Genomic DNA, 25293 nt, shown 5'->3' on the forward strand with positions numbered 1-25293 from the left:
TTAAGGCCTAAATTACAGTTCCAATTATACCAATAACTAGTGATATGATTTTGTCTTCATGTTTCTAATATTGAAAATGGTGTAATACTTACCTTTCAGTCAGTTTTAAGAAATGAGCAAAAATAACATGTAATATCACACAGTACATTGCACGTACTATCCTCAAAGAATGTTGGGTCCTTGCCCATACACTGCCCTCCAGAATCCTGTATCTAGACTAATTAAAATGTAACATGTTAAACAGCCACACAATAAATACTTATTAATTCATCATAAGGAAAAGGCATTGACTTTTGAGTTACAAAAATAGCAACAGAGATAGATCAACATTTGTTAAAGAAATGTGGAAGATAACTAGAGAATGTTATAGGATATGTGAGGACCAGGATGGGTATCATGAAAAAGGTCCAGGAACAACCACCACCACCACCAACAACAACAACAAAAAAACCACTCAAGCCACCAATTTTTTTTTAAGTTTTTTGATGATACAATTTGATGAAATCTATTTGCTTTTGTATGATTCTTAATTCAGGTTTAAAAAACACCACGTTCATTCTATTCACTTAGATATAATACATTTTAATTATTTTCAAGAACAATACGAGAAAGAACAGTCTCATCTTCTAAAATTAACTGGGATATAAGCTCTAAGAAAATTTAATGAGCCCTGCCTCTCTTTCCTATGATGACACTTTGTTAGGTAATGATGGCAATTTGTGTTTATGGATAGACTGGAAGTATAATTGGCTGCTAGCACATCACATTGCTGATATACTCTAGCACTGATGGTGCCCAGCAGTAGACCATAAAATTCACTTATAAAAATAAAAGTACAAAGAAAGCCTTGAAATAAACAGAAGGGAAAATAACAGAATACAGTACTTGGGTGAATGGTGTACCCCCAAAATTTATGTTCACCCAAAACCTGTGACAGTGACCTAATTTGAAATAGAGTCTTTGCAGATATAATTAAGTTAAGATGAGCTAAAACTGGATTAGGATGAGCCCTAACTCAATGACTACAGTCCTTAAAAGAACAGGGAAATATGGACACAAACACACAGGAAAGAAGGGCATGTGAAGATGAAGAGATTAAAGTTATGTTTGGAAGGTGCATGGCCATGCCTACATCTTGATTTTGGATTTCTGGCCTCTGGAATGGTGAGAGAATAAATTTCTGTTATTTTAAGCCACCCAGTTTGTGGTACTTTGTTATGGTTGCCCTAGGAAATTAACACAAGTATGTGCACAGAAAACTGATCTCAACTGTGTTAAATTAATATGCAATTAATTACATGCATACCAACATACAAAATGTTACCAAACTGTTAACAAAGGCTATATCTGGGTGGTAGAGTAGCTGATTTTTATCCTATTATTTGTGATTCTTCCAAATTTTCTAAACCTTTTTTCAATAAACATGTTTACTTTTAAAATCAGAATAAAAGCCAATAAAGATGACTCCATAAAAAAAGTGTACAAACAATAAGCTAATCAGGAAGCAAGGCATAAAGAAAAAAACATGCAAAAATCAGAAAGGGCAAGAAAGAATTAACCATCAAAACAGAGAAAACTTTAGAAATAAGAAACTACTCTGCACAAACTTATGTAAATGATTTTTAAAATCTAGATAAAATGAATGCCTTCTAGAAACATACAATTTAGCAAAACTGATCCCCGAAAACACAGGAACACAAAAGACCCTATTACTAGAGCAGAAACAGAGAATCTAAACTCCTTCCACCACTGCTACATAAACTATTCCTAAACATAGGAAAATAAGAAAATTATCCAATACTTTTCTTATTAAACAAACATGACAATAATTCAGAAATCTGACAAAGAATTCAAAAACCAAAACTGCAACCATTCTCAAGAATACCAAAGCAAGAATGCTAAATGAAACAACGGCAAAAAGACTTTTGCTTCTGGCCAAGTTGAAGTGATAGGATATATTTATTATGTCGTTTACAATATATAAAAAAGCAAAATGTAGGACAACAATTGAATAAAGAAGGAAAAGAGGATGCAATCATATACTGCTATAAGGTTCTTAATCTATATCTAAAATGGTATAACCTGGAAGTAAATTGTAGTAAATATAAATACGGTAAACTGTGTAGAGCAACTACTAAGAAAATGGGACCAAAATAAAGGGATAAAATAAAAATTCACATTTCATGCAAAAGAAGGCAGGAGAAGAGGACAAATGAAATCAAAACATATGGGATGAACAGAAAACAGCAAAATGGGAGAACTGAATCCAACACACCAATAACCACATTAAATGTAAGTGGTCTAAACATACCAATAAAAAGATGGAGGTCAGCATTTCCATGATATAAAAGCTAGACTTCAAGAAAACTACAGACCAACATTTTCCATGAAAATAGACTTTAAAATTCGTTGCAAAATTTTAGCAAACTGAATCCAAAAATGCATAAAATAATTACACATCATAACCAAGGGGGATTTATACCAGTAAAGCAAAGTTGGTTTAACATTCAAAAATCTATTAATGTAATTCACCATATTAAGACTAAAAAAGAATAAATATGCATATGACCATCTCAGTAAATGCAGAAAAAACATTTGACAAAACTAAACATCCATTCATGATTAAAATCCTTAGCAAATTTAGGAATACAAGCAAACTCCCTCAACAACATAAAGCCCACAATTAACATCATACTAAATTGTGAAAGACCACTACTTTTCACCTGAGATATAAAAAAAAAGCTGCTACTCTTATCCTTCTATTTCACATTAGGCTAGTAGTCCTAGCTAGCGTAATAAGGCAAGAAAAAGTATCTAAAGACTTAGAGATCATAAAGAAAGAAGACTGATTTATCTGCAGACAACATTATTATCTATGTAAGACACTCTAAAAAAAACCTACAAAAAACTACTAGACCTAATAAGTAAGTTTAGCAAGATGGTAAGATACAAACAAAAATCAATTATACTTCTATATAATAGTAATGAACATTTGGAAATTGAAATATTTTAAAATACCATTTATAATAACATCCCCCCAAAAGAAATACTTAAGAATAAATTTAACAAAGGATGTGTAATACCTGTTAAGAAAAACTATAAAACATCACTGACATTAAAGAATATATAAGTAAATGGAGAAATATATCATCCTCAGGGATTAGAAAACTCAACATTGTAAAGAGGTCAATTCTCCCCAAAATGGTCTATAACTCCAATACAATTTGATTAAAAATCATAAAAGAGGATTTTTTTTTCTTTTGGTAAAAACTGAAAAGGTGATTCTAAACTTTCTAAAACCGCAAATGATTTACAATAGTATAATTGATTTTTCACAAGAACAATGAAGTTGGAAGACAAACTACGTGATTTCAAGCAACACTAATCAACATAGTGTATAATTGGTGCAAAGGGAGACATACAGATCAGTAGAACAGGATAGTCCAGAAATAGATCCACACATTTACTGACAACTGATTATTGATGAAGGTTCAAAGACGTGGGGAAAAGATAATACTTTCAACAAATAGTGCTGGAACAACTGTATATTCATATGTAAAACAATGATCCTCAACCCTTACCTCACACAACATGCAAAAATTAACCAAAAATGGATAATATATCTAAATGGAACAGCTAAAACTGTAGAATTTCTAGGAAAAAAAGAGAGAAAATATTAGTGGTCTTGGATGGACAAAGATGTCTTAAATAAAATAAAAAGTAAAAATTGTATTTTAAAATATAATAACCTAGACTTCATAAAAATTTAAAACTGTTGCTTTTCAAAAAACAATGTTAAGAAAATCAAAAGACAAATCACATAATGGAAGAAAAATATTTGCAAAAAAAAAAATGAAAAGGAAAGAAAATACATATATGAGATAAAGAACTTGTCTCCAACATATATACAGAAATCTCAGCACTGAATAGTAAGCCACACAAGCCAATAAAAAAAGACAAAAGATTTGAGCAGGCACTAACCTAAAAAGACATATGCATATTCAACATTATTAGTCATTAGAGAAATGCAAATTAAAACCACACTGCGAAATAAATACATACTCACTACAATGGCTAACACTGACTGACTATATCAAGTGTTGGAAACAACGTAGAAAACTGCACCTGTCACCAACTGTTAGCAGAAAGACAAAATGGTACAATCAGTTCAGCCAATCCATTCCTAGATATTTCCCAAGAGGAAATGAAAACAATTTTCTATGGGAAGACTCACACAATAACGGTCAAAGCAGTTTTATTTGAAATCAGAAAATAAATAACTCAGGTATCCATCAACAAATGAACAGACAAACCAATTTTGCAATATCCCTACCATGGGTACTGCTCAGCAATAAAAATAAATGAATTGTCATACAGACAACAATATAAATGAATCTAACAATCTAGGCTGTATTAAAGAAGTTAGAAAAAATCATACTATATGATTTTATTTATATAAAACTCTACAAAATATCAATACAAACTAATCCTTAGTGACAGAAAGTAGATCAGTTGTTTGTAGATAGGGAAGGAGGGAGGATTGAATTTTAAAGGAGCATGAGAAAACTTTTGGGGTGAAATGTTCATTATGATTGTGGTGATGGTGCATATGTCCAACTCTTTACTTGGTACACTAGAAAGATCACTGAGACCAAGGCAAAAACGCCCAGGACCCAACTTGAAGGAACCTCCACTAGCCAACATGCAATGGTTTGAAAGACATTAAAAAAAAAAAAAAAAAAAATCCTTAAGTGTGTAATGATTCTTGGTTAAAAATTTAAAGCAAAACAAAACGTAATAGTTGCTTTTAGAGAATACTAGGGAACCAACTTATTTTTCCAATGCCAGTAACTAAAAGGGAAAAAGAATCAGGCATTCATCCTGCCTTTTCTATAGGAACTGTATGTCAGGGTAAACAAATAATTAGGAAAAAATTATTTTCATAGGAATTCCAACTAAAAGGTGAAGAAGCAATGGTAGGTGAATTAAAATTTAATAATTTTGCAATGCTTAATAAAAAGAATGGATGTAGGATGAAGGGTGACAAACTATAGCAAGTAGGTCAAATCTGGCTTCACACAGTTTACGTATGACCAGGGAGCTAATAATGACTTTTACATTTCTAAAGAGATGTAAAATGACACAAAGAAAATTATTCGGTAGGGATTTTATATGACCCACAATGCCTAACATATTTATCTGACACACTACAGGATATATTTGCCTACCCGTGATGCAGCCGGCTGTCTAGCCTTTATTTGACTCTTTTTTTTTTTAACATCTTTATTGGAATATAATTGCTCTACAAGGGTGTGTTAGTTTCTGCTTTATAACAAAGTGAATCAGCCATACATATACATATGTTCCCATCTCTCTTCCCTCTTGAATCTCCCTCCCTCCCACCCTCCCTATCCCACCCCTCTAGGTGGTCACAAAGCACCAGGCTGATCTCCCTGTGCTATGCGGTTGCTTCCCACTAGCTATCGTTTTTTACATTTGGTAGTGTATATATGTCCATGCCACTCTCTCACTTCATCCCAGCTTACCCTTCCCCTCCCCGTGTCCTCAAGTCCATTCTCTACGTCTGCGTCTTTATTTCTGTCCTGCCCCTAGGTTCTTCAGAACCATTTTGTTTTTAAGATTCCATATATATGTGTTAGCATACGGTATTTGTTTTTCTCTTTCTGACTTACTTCACTCTGTATGACAGACTCTAGGTCCATCCACCTCACTACAAATAACTCAATTTCGTTTCTTTTTATGGCTGAGTAATATTCCATTGTATATATGTGCCACATCTTCTTTATCCATTCATCTGTTGATGGACACTTAGGTTGCTTCCATGTCCTGGCTATTGTAAATAGAGCTGCAATGAACATTGTGGTACATGACTCTTTTTGAATTATGGTTTTCTCAGGGTATATGCCCAGTAGTGGGATTGCTGGGTCATATGGTAGTTCTATTTTTAGTTTTTTAAGGAACCTCCATACTGTTCTCCATAGTGGTTGTATCAATTTACATTCCCACCAACAGTGCAAGAGGGTTCCCTTTTCTCCACACCCTCTCCAGCATTTATTGTTTGTAGATTTTTTGATGATGGCCATTCTGACAGGTGTGAGGTGATACCTCACTGTGGTTTTGATTTGCATTTCTCTAATGATTAGTGATGTTGAGCATCCTTCATGTGTTTGTTGGCAATCTGTATATCTTCTTTGGAGAAATGTCTATTTAGGTCTTCTGCCCATTTTTGGATTGGGTTGTTATTTTGATGTTGAGCTGCATGAGCTGCTTGTAAATTTTGGAGATTAATCCTTTGTCAGTTGCTTCATTTGCAAGTATTTTCTCCCATTCTGAGGGTTGTCTTTTCATCTTGTTTATGGCTTCCTTTGCTGTGCAAAAGCTTTTACGCTTCATTAGGTCCCATTTGTTTATTTTTGTTTGTATTTCCATTTCTCTAGGAGGTGGGTCAAAAAGGATCTTGCTGTGATTTATGTCATAGAGTGTCCTGCTTATGTTTTCCTCTAAGAGTTTTATAGTGTCTGGCCTTACATTTAGGTCTTTAATCCATTTTGAGTTTATTTTTGTGTATGGTGTTAGGGAGTGTTCTAATTTCATTCTTTTACGTGTAGCTGTCCAGTTTTCCCAGCACCACTTATTGAAGAGGCTGTCTTTTCTCCGTTGTATATTCTTGCCTCCTTTATCAAAGATAAGGTGACCATATGTGCGTGGTTTATCTCTGAGCTTTCTATCCTGTTCCATTGATCTGTATTTCTGTTTTTGTTAGCATTTTTTAATTTTTTTTTTCCACCAGTAAGTAAAAAGCTGATGAAACTTCATATAGGTTGGATTCAGTTAACAACATAATCCTCATGCTATGGTCTGAATGTATGTTCCACCAAAATTTGAATGTTGAAATCCTAACCTCCAAAGGTGATGGTACTAGTAGGTGGGACCTTTGGGAGGTGAATAGGTCATGAGGGTGGGGTCCTCATGAATGGGATTAGTGCTCTTATAATTCTGAGGCTCCAGAGAGATCCCTTGACCCGACCCTTCCACCATGTGAGGACACAGCAAGAAGGCAAAAGCTATGAATTAAGAGGAAAGCCCTGACCAGAAGGTGACCATGCTGATGCCTTGATCTTACACTTCCTAGCCTCATGAGCTGTGAGCAATACATTTCTGTTGTTTATTAACTACCCAGTGGTATTCTGTTATAGCAGCCCAAATAGACTAAGACAGCATAGATTAACAAAAGTAAGATAGCTAGAAGTAAGCCTCCTGATATGATTCAATAACTAGTACACACCACCTGCTATGAAGTATTCTTGCCAAAATTCTAAACTCTGATCAAGCCTCCAGATCTAATTTCCAGTTCACAGCAGAAACTGGAAAATAAAGAAACATATTAAATAACACAGTGAGGATATAATCAGCAAAATCCAGCATGTGAGAAATTGTAGGACAAATGAAATGATTTCCTAAGTTAAAAAAGCAAGAGAAAAACCAAACAACAGATGAAAAGATACATAAGAGACCATGTGAGTAAAGGGTTAACATTGGCCTGGGCTGATGCACACTTTCCTGGGAATAACCTCAATGTCCCTTTTCTCCTACTTGGAAATATCAGAGTTAAGACAAACTCAGAACGTTATGTCTGCTTCATCTGCTACATGGAACTGCCCCTGTATTCAGTGAAATGGTATGCACGGCTGGGCCTACTTAACCGAATAGTTTAAAAAATTAGTGAAAAATTGAGTCTGAGTCATCGCTGTGTCAAGGTGGCATCCACACACCTTCGCTCTTGACCATGGCAGCTGTAATGTTCAATACAGGTGAAGGCTAAAATAAGCTGTATATTAGAGTAGATAGACCAGGCTTCCTGATGAGATGAAAATGTTGCACCTGTTATGTCTCCTGCCCTTGGTCCATCTATGAACTGACATAAAAGCAGTATCAGATTAAAATCACGTGAGTCTTGTGAGCCTGATGGCCAACTTGGACACGTAACCAAGTGCTGTGGTGGTGCAGATATATCAGCCAAAAGCAGTGTGTGGATCGCCTTTGGGTCCTGATTGAAAAGAACCAACTGTAAAGATGGTTGGGGGAGATGGAGAAGAAGAATGAACAAGGGCATCAACTGGAAGTTTTGAGACTGACTAGGTATTTGTTGATAGTAAGGAAATCTATAAATTTTATTTTAGGTGTAACAATGGTATTAGATTGGTTTCTCTTCCCCCTGACCCCACCAATATGGGAAGGAAAAAGAATGCACAAGATCTTTTCTTTAGAGATACATAACTGATATATTTACCAATTAAATAATACACTGTCTGGAACTTGCTTCAAAATAATCAAGTTGTGCTAGGGCAGGCAAGGGGATGGGGGGGCGAAGCGGGGGGAGGCAGGTGAAGTAATAGGATTGCCCATTAGTTGGTAATCGCTGCAGCCTGGTGAGTACTTGAGGGTTCATTATATTACCCTCTCTTTTCTACACCTTGAAATCTTCCATAATTAAAAAAATAAAGGAAATGTGGAAGAGTAAAAGGTAGAAAAATAGGATACAAAATAAAGGATGACTATCAGTCTATAGGGACATCTAACTAAAAGTTTAGATGCACCATTAAACTGACTTGCTGCTTCCCTTTCTATTTTGTATTTATTAATTTTTTTCATATACTAAACATAGTGAATACTCCTTAGTAATTTCTATTCATAAGACCACAAAAATAATATTATCTTTCTTCAGGGAGTTACATTCTTAAAAGAGAAAAAAAGTCAGCTAAAAATAAAAAGGATGAGCCAAACCAATCCCCAATTTTCTGTCACTCTTCAGGAACCAGAGCGACTCATCTGTAAGTGTCTCCTTTCTAAATTTATTTATTCTTCAATTGTTAATCCTCTATTTTGCTGATTTTATTGAGTTCAACCGAACAAATATTTCCTGAGCATTCACTAGAATAAGGCATTCTGCAGAGAGCAGACAAGAACAAAAAGAAGTGTGCTGCCTCCTCCGGCAGAGCTTCACCTCACGTGCTCCCGGTACACAAATTATTCCTAGTATACAAAAATACCAATGCAGTAAATTCTCTGCTCACAGTTGGCTACTGAAGAGGTATTCCTATTCGGCACACTGGATTTCTAAATTTGTTTTCAGAAAAAGGTAAAAATAATAGTTTAAAAATCACTAGTGATATGAAGTAAAACATCTTTTTCCTAGCATATCATTTTAAGCTAAAAAAGGTATGGCCCCCAGATGCTGACTAGTAAGTTGAAATACACACTGCATTAAGGAAGGAATGTGTGTGTGTGTGGTGTGTGTGTTTTGTGGGGGTGGGGTGCCGCTGTGTAAGGAAGGAATGGCCCTATGGGTGATGGCTGGGACTGGGAGCCCCAGCTCTAGCTAAACAGTCTTAATTAGGAAATACTGACCTTAGATGTCTGTTACAGTAAGTTGTTTTGGAAAGAGTCCTCAGGCAAAAAGATCACAGATTTTGTTATGCTTTCCACTATAAACAAGTTTTTGCTTTCCCCCTGATAAAAACACTGTGGTTTTTCTGCAAGCAACATTGATGGAGCCAAAATGCACGTATGCTTTTTGCCTTCAAAAAAGATCTTCTGGATGAGAATGAAAAGTATACGTAATGAAAGAGAATTATATCATGTAGTCAAGAAGAGAATGTGAAATATCCTCCTTACTATAAAATCAAAGAACAGTAGTTACTTAGTGACCAGAGTCTGTATTTCAGGAACTCCATGAAAACTGAGGCTTGTTTCAAAATAGAAAACACAGTAGAAAAATATACTTATTTTCCAAAGGAATACAAAATACATTTAAAACCACACCCTTATTACCAACTTATACTAATGACAACACATCTAGTCCTAATTTCTCTCCTGAAACCCAGACCCAAATTTTCAACTGGCTCCTGAAAATCTCCCCCAGGCATCCCAAACACAGGTCCAAAATTCAACTACTCTTCTTTGTCTCACCACCAAACTTCTTCTTCTCTTGAACTCCTGTCTGCAAGAACATCATGGCAATGTCACGTCAGAAACCACAGGCATCGGTGTCTCCTGTTTCCATCACTCCCCTTTCCACATTTCAATCAACTAACAAAAGGGTAGCACATTTTTTCTATAAAGGGCCAGATAGTAAATATTTTTTTCAGGCCAGGCTTTCCAGGCCAAAAGGCAATATCAAGATTATTATGTAAGCACTTATATAATAAGAGAAAACAAATTTCCATAAGATTTTTATTGACAAAATTCAAAATACAGTAACAGAATACATTTTTTTGTAATACAAGTCTACTAATGAGAAGAATGAAACTCTTTATGGAGGACAATATTTTACTTAATTTCAGTTCAAAGTTAATGTCCCCTATCATCAAAATCAGTTGCAAATGTTCATCTGTTAAGACAGATATGTGAAGACATTTTACTTATTTTACCTTTGAAAATGTCTTTTCACACAGATCAGTAATGGCAAATACTAATAGCAACACACAAGCATGATTATAATTGAGCATATTCACCACTTGGAAGGCATCTACAGAATTCTATTCTTGATATTTGCCTTTTAGCTTTTCATTACAAGGCAGATTAATCCTTTCCAATGAAGGTTAGGTGGGAGTTCCTCACTGCACACTTAAATGGATTTTGAAGTACAGAAATTTCCTTTGCTCTGGCACTGAGATCCAAAAAATGCTGCTAGGATGGTAGTTGGAGCTCAAAATATGTATCTGCTACAAATCTAGGTGGGAATGGAGAGTGTGCTTCTTGGTTTAAGTCCTGACAGCACATGAAGCATAGAGAGTAGCTGGACATTACTTGTGATGCAAACATTAGTTGCTAACAAAATGAATTTACTGTAGTATTAGTTTTATATATAAGTTCCATTTTACCTTTTCACTTTAATTTCATTAAGAAATATTATCAAATCTTTAGCAAATCCTAATTTCCAAAGCCACTTAGTGTTCAGTAATAGTAGTTAAGAGTGGTTCTCCCCATTCAGAAAAATTTCAATTCCAGCCCTCACCTCAAAAAAAATCAGAGTAAAACTTTGCCACTGCTAAGTCACTAACTGCTGTGTAGTAAGGCAAGTCACTATATTTAGCTTTAGATTCTGACAAAATTTCATGGAACTGAGAAAGGCTAAGTTTGTGAGAAAAAGTGAAGTTCACCAATGACACCACTGGTTCAATAATACATGACAAGATTCAAATACTTTCCTCAAATATTTTCTGCTGTTGAATAACACAGTGAATAACCATGTGCTTTACACACCCTACAATTTCCCCTTTGTAAACTTGTCTAAGACTTTCAACACATCTTAGCAGATTCCACTTCAGCTTGTACTGAATTAGTGCTTTCTTACTTTCTGCCTAAATATTCTCACCTGTAGATTGTTGGACACAGTCTATTCAGAGAGGCTCATTCTTCCATCACTACAAACTCATCACTGATTCCTCTAATAAACAACTGAGAAGCACTGGAAACATCTGTTGATTAATCAAGGCCCAAAGAAAACCAAACGAAATCATTTGTCTTGTTTTATAATTAACTAGTGACGTAGCTCCCAATGTCCTCAAATCTTTGAGCAACTGTTCTCACCTAACATCTAAAAGTTTATTTTCACGGGACACAGCGTTACGATCAAACATGATTTAATTAAGTCACTATTGATGAGTGGCTTTTTTTGCTCGGCTAATAAAAGTGCTAATCAGAAACTTAATTTGGTTGCAGCCTCATTTTCATTTTTTTCCTTTTGTAAAGAAATTCTGCTGGGAACAGATACTCCATTTTAAGTTGTCTAATTTTTCTGATTGCTGCTTTCCTGTGAATTGGGAATACTGTGATAAGTGCTTAGTCTGGTAATGTCAAGGCATGTTGTATTCTTTTAGCACAGTGCCACTGGATAATAAACACAATGCTCTGCCATCTAATTTGATAACAAAATTATTCTGTGACTGGGACGTTTTTGTTCTAACCAAATTCCACCCTTGCCCATTCCCACCTCCAGCAACAATAGAATACTTCTCAAAGTTGTCTTCTGACCAACAAATGGCAACCAGCAGGAATTGTCAAAATGAAAGGAAGTCTTCTTTAATGGGAAATGACACCAGGTAATTAAAAAGTTTTATTTAATAGATCAAATCATGACATAAACCTGCCATTTAACTGTCATTATTCACCTCATATTACCTAGAGGTGACAATATTCCATTCAGTACTGAGGACAAATTCACTAATGCTTCATTTACCCTTGGCAACTGTTCCAAAGCTCAGTTCTTCTCAAATATACAGACCCAAATCCATCTCCCACTCTGTCCAGATGACTCTGCTTCCTACTTAAATGAGGTATAAACCATTTTTCACAAAATTCAATCTCTTAACTCCCCATCTAAACATTTCTAAATATATTTTTTCTTTACAGGGCCAATTAATTTTTAAAATAATTGTCACATAGTAAAACTGATTTTTTGTAGGGTATACGGTTCTATGAATTTCAGCACATATATAGACGTACGGAACCAACGTGGCAATAACAGTACAGAAGAGTTCCATCCCTCAACACACTCCCTCTTGCTATCCCTTAATAGGCAGACTTTCCCCACCTCTACCCACTGGAACTCATGGACCTCTTCTCCATCATCATTTGTTTTCTCCTTTCTTGAATGTCATATAAATAAATCACACAGTTATAGCCTTTTACGACTGGCTTCTTCCACTCAGCACAATGCTTTTGAGATTCATCCAAGATGGTGAAGGTATCAACCATTCATTCTTTTCTTAGTGCTTGGTAATGTGTTCCATTGAATGAATGTAACACAGTATATTCATTCAACTCCTGAAGGACATATGAATTGTTTTCAGTTTTGCACCATTAGGGAGGGAGCTGCTACAAACATCTGTGTACAGGTTCTTCTGTGAATTTAAGTTTTCACTTCTCATGTCCAGAAGTAGGATTACTGGTCACGTGGTAAGTCCATGGTTAACTTTTTAAGGAAACTGAAAAGCTGTTTTACAGCGCGTCTGTACCTTTCCGCATCCCCACCGACGGTGTGCAAAAACTCCAGCTGCTCTGTAACCCCATCAACACCTGGTACTGCTTGGGTATGTAATGTTTTCTCCCAGTTTGCAGCTTGCTTTTTATTCTCTTAATAGTGACAGTCACAAAGCAAAAGTTGTTCACTTCGATGAAGTCCATCTTTTGTCCTTTTATGGATCGTCCTTTGGGTATCATGTCAAAGAACTCTTTGCCTAACCACTGGTCTGGTCACAAAAATATTCTCCCTTTGTTTTCTTCTATAATTTTTAAAATTTAAAATTTTACATTTAGACAGTTGATCCTTTTGGGGGAGAGATATATATATATATATATGGAGATATATATATATATATGTAAATATATATATATGTTTAGGTCAAAGCTTTTTTTCTTTTTTCACATGGATATTCAATTTGTTCCAGCACATTCTGATGAAAATACTTCTTTCCCCCTTGAAGAGACTTGGCACCTTAGTCAAAAATCAATTGGCCAATTTGTGTGGGCCTATGTCTTGCTATTCTGTTTCCACTGACTTAAGTGTCTATCCCTTTACCACTACCACACTGTCTTGACTGCTGCTACTTTATAATTAGTTTTAAAATAGGGTGGTATGATTCCTCCAATTTTGTTCTTTTTCAAAACTCTTTTAGATAACTATAGTTCCTTTGTCTTTCCATATAAAATGAAAATTCAGAATTAGCTTGTCCATACCTACAAAAAAAATCCAAGTGGAATTTGCAATAAAATTACTTTAAATCTATAGATGAACTTGGGAGGAATTTATACCTTTACTATGTTGAGTCTTCCAATTCATAAACTTCATATATCTATTTTTTAGGTCCTCTCTGATTCCTTCTGTTTTATAGTCTTCAAAATACAGATCCTATACATGATTTGTTAGATTTACACCTAAGAAATTATACCTAATTAATTTTTCTTAGAGCTGTGTGAAATATTTTTTAAAATTTCAGTTTCTAATTGTACATTGCTAGTATATATGGAAATAGGATTGCTTTTTGGTGGGTTTACACTGTATCCTTGCTAAACTCACGAGTTCTAGGAGTTTTATGGTAGATTCCATGGGACTTTCTATGTAAATAATCATGTCATCTGTGGAAAGGTATGGTTTTATTTCTTCTTTTATTTTCATACTGTAATAGGGAAGAAGATTTTGTATTCTATTACAAGTTAATCACTAAAGGAATGTTGCCTGTAAGCTTAAATTATACATAACGGCTCATCTCTGGGAACCCTGCCTCCCAGGTAATGAGCATTAAGTTAAAATACCTTTGTTTAGCTCACAGGAAACATCCTGACCAGGCCCACCTGTGAATGACTGCAAGGAGGAAGAAATTAACATATCCCCTACAGAGGCCGACCCGAACCAGGAAATGTTTGACTTCACTCCCTCCCCTTTTAGTATAAAAGAAGCCTGCATTCTAACTCAGGCAAGATGGTTCTTTGGGGCACAAGCCAACCACCTTCTCCGTCTGCTGGCTTTCCGAATAAAGTCGCTATTCCTTGCCCCAACAACTCGTCTCTTGATTTATTGGTCTGTCACGCGGTGAGCAGTATGAGCTTGAACTCGGTAACAATACAACTGAGCCCTGACACATCTACTACTGACCCCCTTTGGGAAGAACTCAGATAGTTACTAGTCTTAGATGTCATGCCTAAAAACAGGGCTGACTCTCAAGGGTCAGTTGGAGTGGCCACATTGGTGTTAATGATACTCAACCTACTAGTTCCACTAGTCTCCTTCCTTTGCACTTAGAATCTGTGTTGTCATGGTCCTAGCATGTCTCACATACAAGCTCACCCAAGCAGTGACCAGTTTGACAGTCAAGCCGTATATGCTTTACATGAGAAAAATACAGCAGTATGTGAGCTCCATTACACACTTATTGCTGGTTCTTTTAAAAGACTAAGACAATTTTCTGTAACTTATTCAGCATAAAGCAAACTTAGCAACCACCCTCAGTAAAAACTTAAGTCTATGCAACCTAAGGAAATGTGGGGTAAAAAAACTGGCATCAAAATGAAGTCAATCAACGATGACACTTCTTAGAAGTAAGCTTTAAGAAGGGTATTAGGAGGTCTGATGAAGTGAATAAACCAGCCTTTCTAAACCACTGTGGCAAGATAATTAAGTACTACAAAAAATAATCTAAGTGATCATTTTCTCCAATCTCCCAAGAATGGTACACGGCTATTTACCAATCTAGATGCCCAGGAGAAAAGAGAATTCATTAACCACAGTGAATGCCTAGAACATTTGGGTTGTAAGTTTAGGTTTAATTCTCTCAGAGAGGACAAACTGAGAAAGGCTGGGATACATGGTCAAGACTCAGCAAACAGCAAGAGACTCTTTGAATGAAAACATACCATTATTGAGTCATAAAATATTTTTTGAGAGGTTCCGTATGCTAGTGACTATTAGGTGCTAGGGATACAAACACATAAACCTACAGGAATAAATGTAAGGTAAAGATTAGAACCAGAAACACTGATGGGAAAGGCGAACAATGAGTGAAAAGAAGAGGCACACAAGAAGATGTAAAGTCTGGAGTTCTTGTGAAGGTTCTCACACATCAAAAGAGAATCTTAAGTCTCAATAGCCTCTTTAACCCATGTAACCCAATTCACTTAGTAGAAAGAGTCACTGTTTTCCATTGTTTATTTGCCAAACATTAATGGCCAAAGCAATAGCATTTTCTGATGTTTTGATCTATTATTTAGTTCAACGCAAGCTAAAATAAAATATCATTTTTATGACATCCTGCAGACCACAAATGCTTCTAACCCTCCCACCAAGCTCTAAAACCCTAAAGGTGAAGGTCTACCACCTGTCAGAGGAGTCTCTTTCTGTTTGTCACGAACCAAATTCTCCAAAAGTGAGTGCAATCGGCAGGCCACCTGACTTCAGGCTGTTGGGTCCCATGGGCCTCAGTTTCATAATGTATGAAAAAAAGATTTTAAATATCTAAAATTCTTTCTAGCTCTAACAGTCTCTGAAAATATAAACCTGCCAAAAGGATCTTTAATTATCCAAGAATAGATTTGTATTAAGAAGGTGTGTGGGCAGTTGGTATTTGGCCATGGGGCTACAAATAATAAAGAAACTTATTAAATAGTTTGCAAAGCCTATCCCTAATTGAAAGGTTTTTTTTTTTTTCCATCCCTTATAAAAAAAGGCCTCAGACCATTCTCATTAGTTGGCAAAAGATCTCAGGCAGTACAACCCATTACTAAATAGCTTAAATCAAACTGCCGCTCACTGTGCCAACTATCATGTTGCTATACAATCCATCCAAACATTTGGCAGGGAAACGTTACAAAGGACAAATCCATATGTCTACCATAGACATATTTAAGTTTGACTAGTTCTTTCTCATCTAGTATTTCAAAATAAGGAGGCTTTTAGTAAAACATAATTATATAAAAGCCAAAGATGTGGGTTCTAGTCTGGCTGGCTAGCTGGCTGGCTGGCTTGCTTTCTTTCTTTTATCCACTCAAAAAAAATGTCTGAATGGTTCAGTAATTTGATAACCCAAAATGCCTATGTTGTTTTAGAAAGAATTAATAATAGTGATAATGGTAACAATCTCTTATATAGTAATTATATTTACCAGATGCTCTTCTAAGCTATATATAGATATATTTAATCCCCACAACAAGCCTAGGAAACACATTATTTTTATTATTATTCCCACTTCAGAGATGAGAAAATTGACACACATAGAAACCTGCCCAGAGTTACACAGTAAGCACTGGAGCCAGGATTTAGACCCAAGAAATTTGGCTCCAGAATTAATAGTCCTAACACTAGGCCAAATGGCCTCTCACATTCAATAAATGAGGCTGCAAATTTTAGCTATATCTATACTAAGATGGTAGCTCTGGGCACATTATTTTATCTCTTCAACCTCAGTTTCTATAAAACGGGAATAATAAGGAAGACTCTATAGTGAAGTAAAATATGTACCCTCTTGTTAGCATTGTAAATGACAATGCTTTGGAAAGCAATTTGAGTTTATATTCCAAGACCCATAAAAAGGTTCTTAACCTTGACATAATAACTCCACTTCTGTAAATTCATTCTAATGAAATATATTTGAAAAACTATGCTTTTTAATATGTAAGAGTACAGATTAGACATGTCAAAGTTAATTGCAGTTAAGACCATCAGAACAGAAAGAAAATAAAAAGACAAAGGTAAATTTATGAAGTATTGTGTTCTAAAAAGAACGGATAATCTAGTCTAGATCATAAGAGCTACTTTCTGGCTATTGTCACTGTATCTCCATTCAGGAAAAAGGTTCTGCCATGGTCCACTCTCCAAAAAAAACAAAACAAAAACAAAAAAACAAACAGAAAAAACACCCGTAATTCCATATCAGATGTAGAGAAGAAAATAGCATATTGGTGATACTTGAAGACCAAACTACTCTAGTGATCAACGTATCCTGATGGTAATGGCACCTCATGAATAGACAGGAGATATAGAAGATGGGAGAATGGGAAGGGAACAAAGCAATAATTTAAAGAAGATAAAAAGACTGCAAGACAAGAGAAATCAGAAAATATAGACATGACAGGATCAATTAATTAAAGTTGCTAGGAACCATTAAGATATAAGCATAAAAGATAAAGAAAAGAAACTAAAAAATTAGGCAAGCCACACTGATGCAGCTTCAAATGAGCATTTGTGAAGTGTCTCAGGAAAATACATACAAGCCCTAGTCAAATTTGGATTCTGAATCAGGATAGGCAAAAATAAGATAATCAAATTAAAAATCAAAAAAAGAAGAAAGTGAAATATCTGTATTATTCTTACTTCCATCATTCACCTTTGAAAATCTATCACAGAATTTAAAGTTAATGGAGTATTAAATTATGTCAATTATATTCCAAATAGAAATTTTAGACACAAAAGCCACAAAATTAAGAAAATTTATCATTTGATATATTACTGTGAAAAACAAAATATGTAAGTGCAAGTCAACTCACACAGAAAACTTGCATTTTGCCAACTGCCAAGTAGCAACCATTGGGCATCACTAAATATCACTAAGACTGGCTTTCAGCACCAGCAGAACCTCGCCCCCACTCTCTCCTCATGAGCACTGGACACAGAGATCTTTTTAAAACTATGAAAAATTCTCAGGAATTCCCTGGCAGCCCAGTGATTAGGACTTGGTGCTTTCACTGCTGAGGGCCCGGGTACAATCCCTGGTTGGGGAACTAAGATCCCACAAGCGTGGCTAAAAAAAAAAATTTTTTTTCAAAATTTTGTTTGCTTTTATTGTTATTGCTTTGTTTCTTACTTTGTATAAAATTGAGAAGGTAGGAAAATGAAAAAATAAACCTAATAGGAGAAATAAGAATGAGAAAGAAGTTGGAGTAAGCAAACAAGGGTCTTGACAATTCCATTCTGAAATCAGGTGTTTAACAGAGTAGGCAGAGACTCAACATTCAAAGGATCACGGGTTGCCTGAATTCCAGAGTGAGAACAGTATGTGACAGTGGGTGATGGAATTCCCAACGGTAATCAATTTACCAAAGAGGCCCCCCAACCTCACTTGTTACGTAAGTTATACACTACTTGTTGTACCAGCCCATTTTCAGCCATCACATATCGTACGAGTCCTGTTTTATTCATTCTCTGTATTTGTGGTCATTTCTAGGTACATAGCTCTAAGTCTCACACATATTTTTTTAAAACCTGATGATTATTATATTCCATGATGATTAAAACAGAGTTATTTACCAGTTAACGAAATTATGCTAGTAATAAAAGACTCATGGGGGCAGTGATAAAACAGGTAAACCTTGTTTCTTTTATTGCACTTAGTAGAGTATCTGATACAGATATCTGTAAATGTTTGTTGAATAAATGAGTGAATGACTAAAGAATAAACAAATAAATATGTGCACAAACGAATGAATAAAGTAGACGACCACCAATCTTGACTGGGGATATCTTCCAGTCAGAAGGGCTACTGGTCCTAAATAAATAAATCCATTGTACATACCTTGTTCTCATAAATTTATAGATGTGGGGCGGGGGGGAGAGAGAAACAGAGATGGGGAAAAGGAAATGAGGGAGGAGGAGAACAGACTAAAAATCTCATTTCAGACAGTTTATGTTTTCCTCAAGAGCAGTAATGGAAAAATAAAAGGTACTTTACAAGGTAGAAAGATCTTCCTAAATCCATATTATCTCTCACCATTAACATTTATTTTAAGGACAACCTAAAAAGAACCACAGAAATACACATTACAAATCACAGAGCTATATACATTGTTTAAAAATAGAAAACCAGGATTTTAAAAGATGACCTTGCCTTAAACCCAGTGTCTTTAGTGGATTTACAGAAAAATACACATTCCTCAGGGACTACTTCATCAGATAAAGTAAATGAGGTCTTAACTACATGCACTGCTGCCTTTTTAAAAAGCCAAACGAAACATTCTGCTTTGTCAGGGTTGGCAAAAATAAAACAACTGGTGCTACCATGCTGAGATGTAGCAAAATAAAAGCGAAGTGGTTTCACAAATAAATATGAGATATATATTATTTTTGTATTGAAAAAACCGACAGGCCTTTATCCACAATCACATGTGTGTCCAATTATACTTAAAGTTGGACAACACAAGTATTGGGGGTTTTTTTCCCCCTTCCTGATATGGCTGGAAAACAAGTTTTCTTGAAGCAATAGGAAAATTGACAGATGGCAGCTCTTTGGAAACATCCATTCATTCACTCCTATTGTGCCCTTCCAAGTGCACCCTAACTCAAGTACTGACTCCAAGTGCACCCTAACTCAAGAAAACAAAACAAAACAAACAAAAAAGCCAACCAGACAAGAGGGTACACTTATCAACTATCTCTAAATCTATATGACTGGGCGGTCCTATCCTTTAAACATCGTAATAGGAAATTCAGATTCCATCCCACTGGATAAACTTAATGCATCTTAAGAGGCATTTGACACAGTACAATATAAGAAAAGAGCAGAAATTCTCCCAGCCCACCTACACTTGACGGCCCATGTTTTCCATTCTCTTTGTAAAATTCTGGGGCCCATAGCGTCTTTTTTGGGTTTAGTTGGCTAACCTCTAGATTAGTATCAAACTTTAGCTCTAACTGGCTTTCCTTTCAACTAACTAAACAACTACAGTTCCAACGCAAGGATAGAAAACTGGGCTAGAAGCCAATGAACCTGTGGTTTACTGGAAAAAGAACTGGTTAGATGATGTGGTTTAAGTTACGACTCTGCCACTTACTGCTCTGTGGTCTTAAGCAAACTGCAATCTAATTAGGCCCAAGGTCTGCCTTCTGCATAGCTGTGATAGTAATAAACTTGATAGTAATTGTACTGAATAGATATTATGTGCCAGACATTGTGTTAATTATTTTAAATGGATGATCTCTTTAAATTCTCACAACACTATAATTATCCCCATTTCATAGGTGAGAAAATTGAGATCTACAGAGGGGTTGAATAACTTATACAATATCACACAGCAAAGGATAAAATGATAAGGCCAAGTTTGAACCCATGCAATCTCAAGCTATCTCTTTCTAGCATTCCTCCTACCATTACCTAATTTGAAACACCACCCCACTGATCCACTCATCATTCTCTGTATAAGACACTGCCTTTCACAATTCAATACCACTATTGATGGGGGGGGAGGGGAAGAGGGGCACCTGCTTAGATTGCCTTTGAACCCACCTATGAGATAAACTGTGAGAGACAGCCTCAGTATCTACTTTCTAGGGAAGCTCCTTTAACTCACCCAAACAATCCATCATGCTCGTAAATAATTTTGTTCACTCCTGTACTACTCTACTTACAGTGATATAATTTAATTGTTTTCTGCTTGTTTTACTCTCTCTCCTGCTGGATTCTCAAGGGCAGACACCAAACGAAGGTACCTGTCAATACTCTGCACTTAACAAACGTTCAGCCATGTTTGTTGAATAAATGAATGTCCAGAAACAGGGCTCTTTAGTTTTCTTAAATAACAAACATAAAAGACTTTTACACATGAAATAAAATAATAAACTTTCTAAACTATAAAAGCATCTATAAGTATTTATAACTAATGTATATGCTCACCATACAATCTATGAACTAACCTGAAAAAAGTGTGAACCATTCTACTCAATTAACTTTAAGGCTTCTTTAATGATATGCCAAAATTTGAGTACCTTTAAATTTTGATTTTTATCCAAACTCAAAGTTATTCTACCTTCCTCAAACTAAGTAATTTTATCAGAAAAATGGTAAGCAAGATGCACTTTTTAGTTACAGCAATGGTATATTCTGTAACATACTAGAACTTGAAATGGCTTTTAAAAATCAGCCTTTTCTTTATATCTAATTACTAGAAAAGTTATATATTCATTTCAAAGTTTATATAAAATAATGGTTACATAAAGAAGAATTTACAAAATTTAAGACTAAATCCCCATGCTAATGCTGTCTAAAATTTCTAACTGGGCCACTTACTTAAAGGCATTTATTAAACCTGCATTTCAAAGTTCTGCAACTTAATGATAATTACTTCACAGGTATGAGCCAATAGTGCCATCCACTGTTCTTATGAATGATCTTGCCCAAATACAGTTTTTATAATGCACTAAAAATAAGATTACTTTAAAATTTTGTTTGCACAATGTTTAAGTGAAAACAAGGTATTTGGGGATTTCACTGAAGATATCAAAACAGCTGCAAATTTCAGGACAACTAGTTTTGGGATAAAAGTAAAAATGTAACAAGTTCAAAATTGACATAAATACTTCAATTTCACACATTTAATTGTTTGAGATAAGTTTCACTTCATTCATGGCCCAAATTAACATTTTTCTCTACAAAACAATCATCTATAGCCAGAGAGAAGTAATTGGAATTATACTGCAGCTCAGCCAGAAAATTTTTTCTGCATTTAAGTAACCCTGCTGTTACTGAAATACTAAAATACTTAAGTGAACACTGTGAACAAGACTGTTCTAAAAGCTCCAGGAGACACTAAGATTAACTTTTCTTCATTTATTTGTCAAACATTCACTCAAAACTGAACAAATGAAATAGGAGACTGAGGAGCTGGTGATGAATCGAATAAACTCCTAACGTTAAATTCCAGTACCATCACCTTTCCGGCCTAAATAGTACAAACGATGCAGAGAAAGGAAAGGGAGAGGGGGTCTTGGAGAATGCTGGTAGAGAACAGGATACAGCAAGGTCACAATTCTAAGGAAAACACTTATTAAAATGCCCATAATGTGTCAGGCTACATATACAGTAGGTAGTACGTGTTACGAAAGAGATCAGCTCTTAGAAGTTACCCAATTTATTTGAGTCATGCAGCTAGAAAATAACAGTGTCTAAGACTCCAAACCCAGACCACAGAGGTCTCTCCAATGTACCATAAACTCTACTGTCTTCTCCGGAATAGGCTGGTACCACATTCCAGGCTCATTACTAAGAGATAAGCTTCCGGGCCTCCGTAAGCTTACAGAAGATCAAGAATAATAACAGCAGTTACTTACGCATCTTAGGGACATGCCACAAGAACAGTTACAACCTCTAGATTCAAGTTTCACATGGGCCATGTTCGGACTTCTATCATTTACTTTTGAAAGAACTGAATGTCAAGGGTGTAACATAAAATGTGTGTTATTTTAAGCTACAATTTGCTAGTATTTAATTAGAAAGGCTACCTTCCAGAGCTTACTGGTATGTTTTAGCTGTCTTTTATCCCTGGTCAACAGCAGAGGCTTTGCAAATTAGCATAATAAGTGACAGAAATAAGTTTGCATCTGTGAAAGTAGTGGTTAACTACTAAACGCAAGTGGTTACCTAACAGCATAAAAGATAGTAGAAATGGGATCTCACTGGTGAAATCAGTGACATTCAAGTGAGTTGACTGGCTAAAATATTTGCCAGAAGAGGGTAAAGAATTTTGCAACACCGTAGCTGAGACAAGTGTTTCTCAAACTATCTATAGGGACAGATCAGGACTTTTATTCCCAAACTCTTATAAACCAGTATTTTTGTAAAATACAGTGAAAAGGAATTATAAGACATTGCAGCAACGTTAAACCATCTTAAAAGTTTCTAAGATGCTTACTCTCCATTTCTATACTTGTCACAGACCAGTCATCAATAGTTAATAACCCAGCACTGGTCCATGGATCACACTTTGGGTAGCACTGGCTTGGACCATTAAGGATATTATTCTGTCTTGGTCCCTCCTTTACCCTCACTCCAGACACTGCATAAAGGATTCTGGTTGCTTGAGGCTGACAATACTGTCTCATCTGGTTCAAGTGAAACTTTCACGCAAGGTCTGATTTAATCACCCCAAAGAAGAAAGAGTTAGGACTTCACCAAGCTTATAAGAACAGGTGGATGGTGCCAGCTTGCTTAATGAACTCTTATTGCAGATTTTGGACTGGGACTTGCTTTCATTATAACCTGACAACTGGGTTGTAGAGAAGCAACTAATCCTCATTGGTAGGTACTACTGTCTATCAAAAACACCTCTAAGAGTTGTACATGACAAAACTGACTTACATTAATTTACAGTCATCAGCGCCCAATATATAAAGAAGTGATACTGACCAATAATTTTTAAATAAATGAGTGACTATTAAGTCTGCTGAATTCTTTTTGGAAAATGTTTTATCTTGAGATACTGCCTCTTGGAGAAAGGTGTCAGGACCTAATAGATGTCTCTGAGGACGGCACCGAGGCTGAGGGAGCTTTTCTCAAGAGAGCAGATTCAGAATAGTGCCACGGTTATTACAATCAGGACATGTAAACAGAACAGTACAGTATAACTAAGAAAAAAAAAGAATACTTATTTGTTGACACCATGCTAAGATATAAGAAGTTAATGAATCATTGAATATACTAAACATGTAGTCATTTCAAAGGGATTATAAAATAAAATATCCAAAATTTTATTCTCCAAAAATGTTAAAAAAGATTCACCCTAATACAAGTGTGATATTGCATATATTCAACCTTCTAACAGGATCTTTTTAGAACCTTAATTCAAGCTTTATAAGAACACTTCTAGGGCTTCCCTGGTGGCGCAGTGGTTAAGAATACGCCCGCCAGTGCAGGGGACACAGGTTCGAGCCCTGGTCCGGGAAGATCCCACATGCCATGGAGTAACTAAGCCCGTGCGCCACAACTACTGAACCTGCGCTCTAGAGCCCGCAAGCCACAACTACTGAGCCTGCGTGCCACAACTACTGAAGCCTGCGCACCTAGAGCCCGTGCTCCACAACAAGAGAAGCCACTGCAATGAGAAGCCTGTGCACCGCAACGAAGAGTAGCCCCCGCTCAATGCAACTAGAGAAAGCCCGCACACAGCAACAAGGACCCAACACAGCCAAAAATAAATAAATAAATAAATATTTTTTTTTAAAAAAAAAGAACACTTCTAATTACGGGTTGGCCAAAAAATTCGTTTGGGCTTTTCCATAAGATGTTACAAAAAACCCGAACGAACTTTTTGACTAACCCAATAAAATTTTTACCACCAAATTTTTTTTAATAGAATGTAGTTTTCTGAAAGCTGTAATTTAAAGAGTAACATTAAAAGGTAGCATTTGAGGCTTATATTTTCCACACGTGTACTGACAATGGCAGTAGTCGTGTTTGATGACAAAGGTCAAGGAGAAGACCTTTTTACTATGTTGCTGCCACATCTCATAGAGGGGCAGTAAGAGGATACTTGAGTATCTCACACCGCTTACATTCAGAGGTCTCAGGAGTCACTGCTGTGTACTCTCACCCTTAGAAGAGTGTCATGCTGGCACCTAAAAGCATTCATTCCCCAGAACGTGGAACAGAACAAGACCCAAATCCTCCCCATACAGGAGCTGCAATTAACTCTGTGTTTACAGCCGCATTTTTTGGATTATTTCAGTCAATGTTAGTTACCTGTTGACTTGGGAAATGTTTATCTTTGTATATGTCATAATATCTAATACCATACCTGATAATGTGGTAAGCACATAATAATAATATTTTCAAATGCACTGTGATTATATCTAGTTAATAATTATTTCATGTTTTAATCATTAGAACCAGAAAGATAGCAAAATGTTATTAGTAATGATCCTACTTCTCTAAAAACAAGTTCACTTCTATGAGAGAAATTTGCATTCTTTCTCTTTCATTCATTCATTCACCTATGTATCTAGCCCTGGAATAG

The 25293-nt window shown here is 35.7% G+C and overlaps 1 protein-coding gene and 1 long non-coding RNA gene across 5 annotated transcripts in view; one reads left to right on the forward strand and one right to left on the reverse strand.

The window, feature by feature from the left end:
• Positions 1-24482, forward strand: part of LOC309607662 — a 39082-nt gene extending 14600 nt beyond the window's left edge. Inside the window, exons 2-3 of the long non-coding RNA XR_014232484.1 lie at positions 12023-12125; positions 14348-24482. This is a non-coding gene — a long non-coding RNA (uncharacterized lncRNA). The remainder of the gene's footprint in view (positions 1-12022; positions 12126-14347) is intronic.
• The window catches only part of CDKAL1 (CDKAL1 threonylcarbamoyladenosine tRNA methylthiotransferase), a 654356-nt gene that overhangs the window by 401647 nt on the left and 227416 nt on the right, over positions 1-25293 (reverse strand). The window lies entirely within an intron of this gene.

This window comes from Balaenoptera borealis (assembly GCF_965194805.1).
Source record: "Balaenoptera borealis genome assembly, chromosome: 12".
NCBI lineage: Eukaryota > Metazoa > Chordata > Mammalia > Artiodactyla > Balaenopteridae > Balaenoptera > Balaenoptera borealis.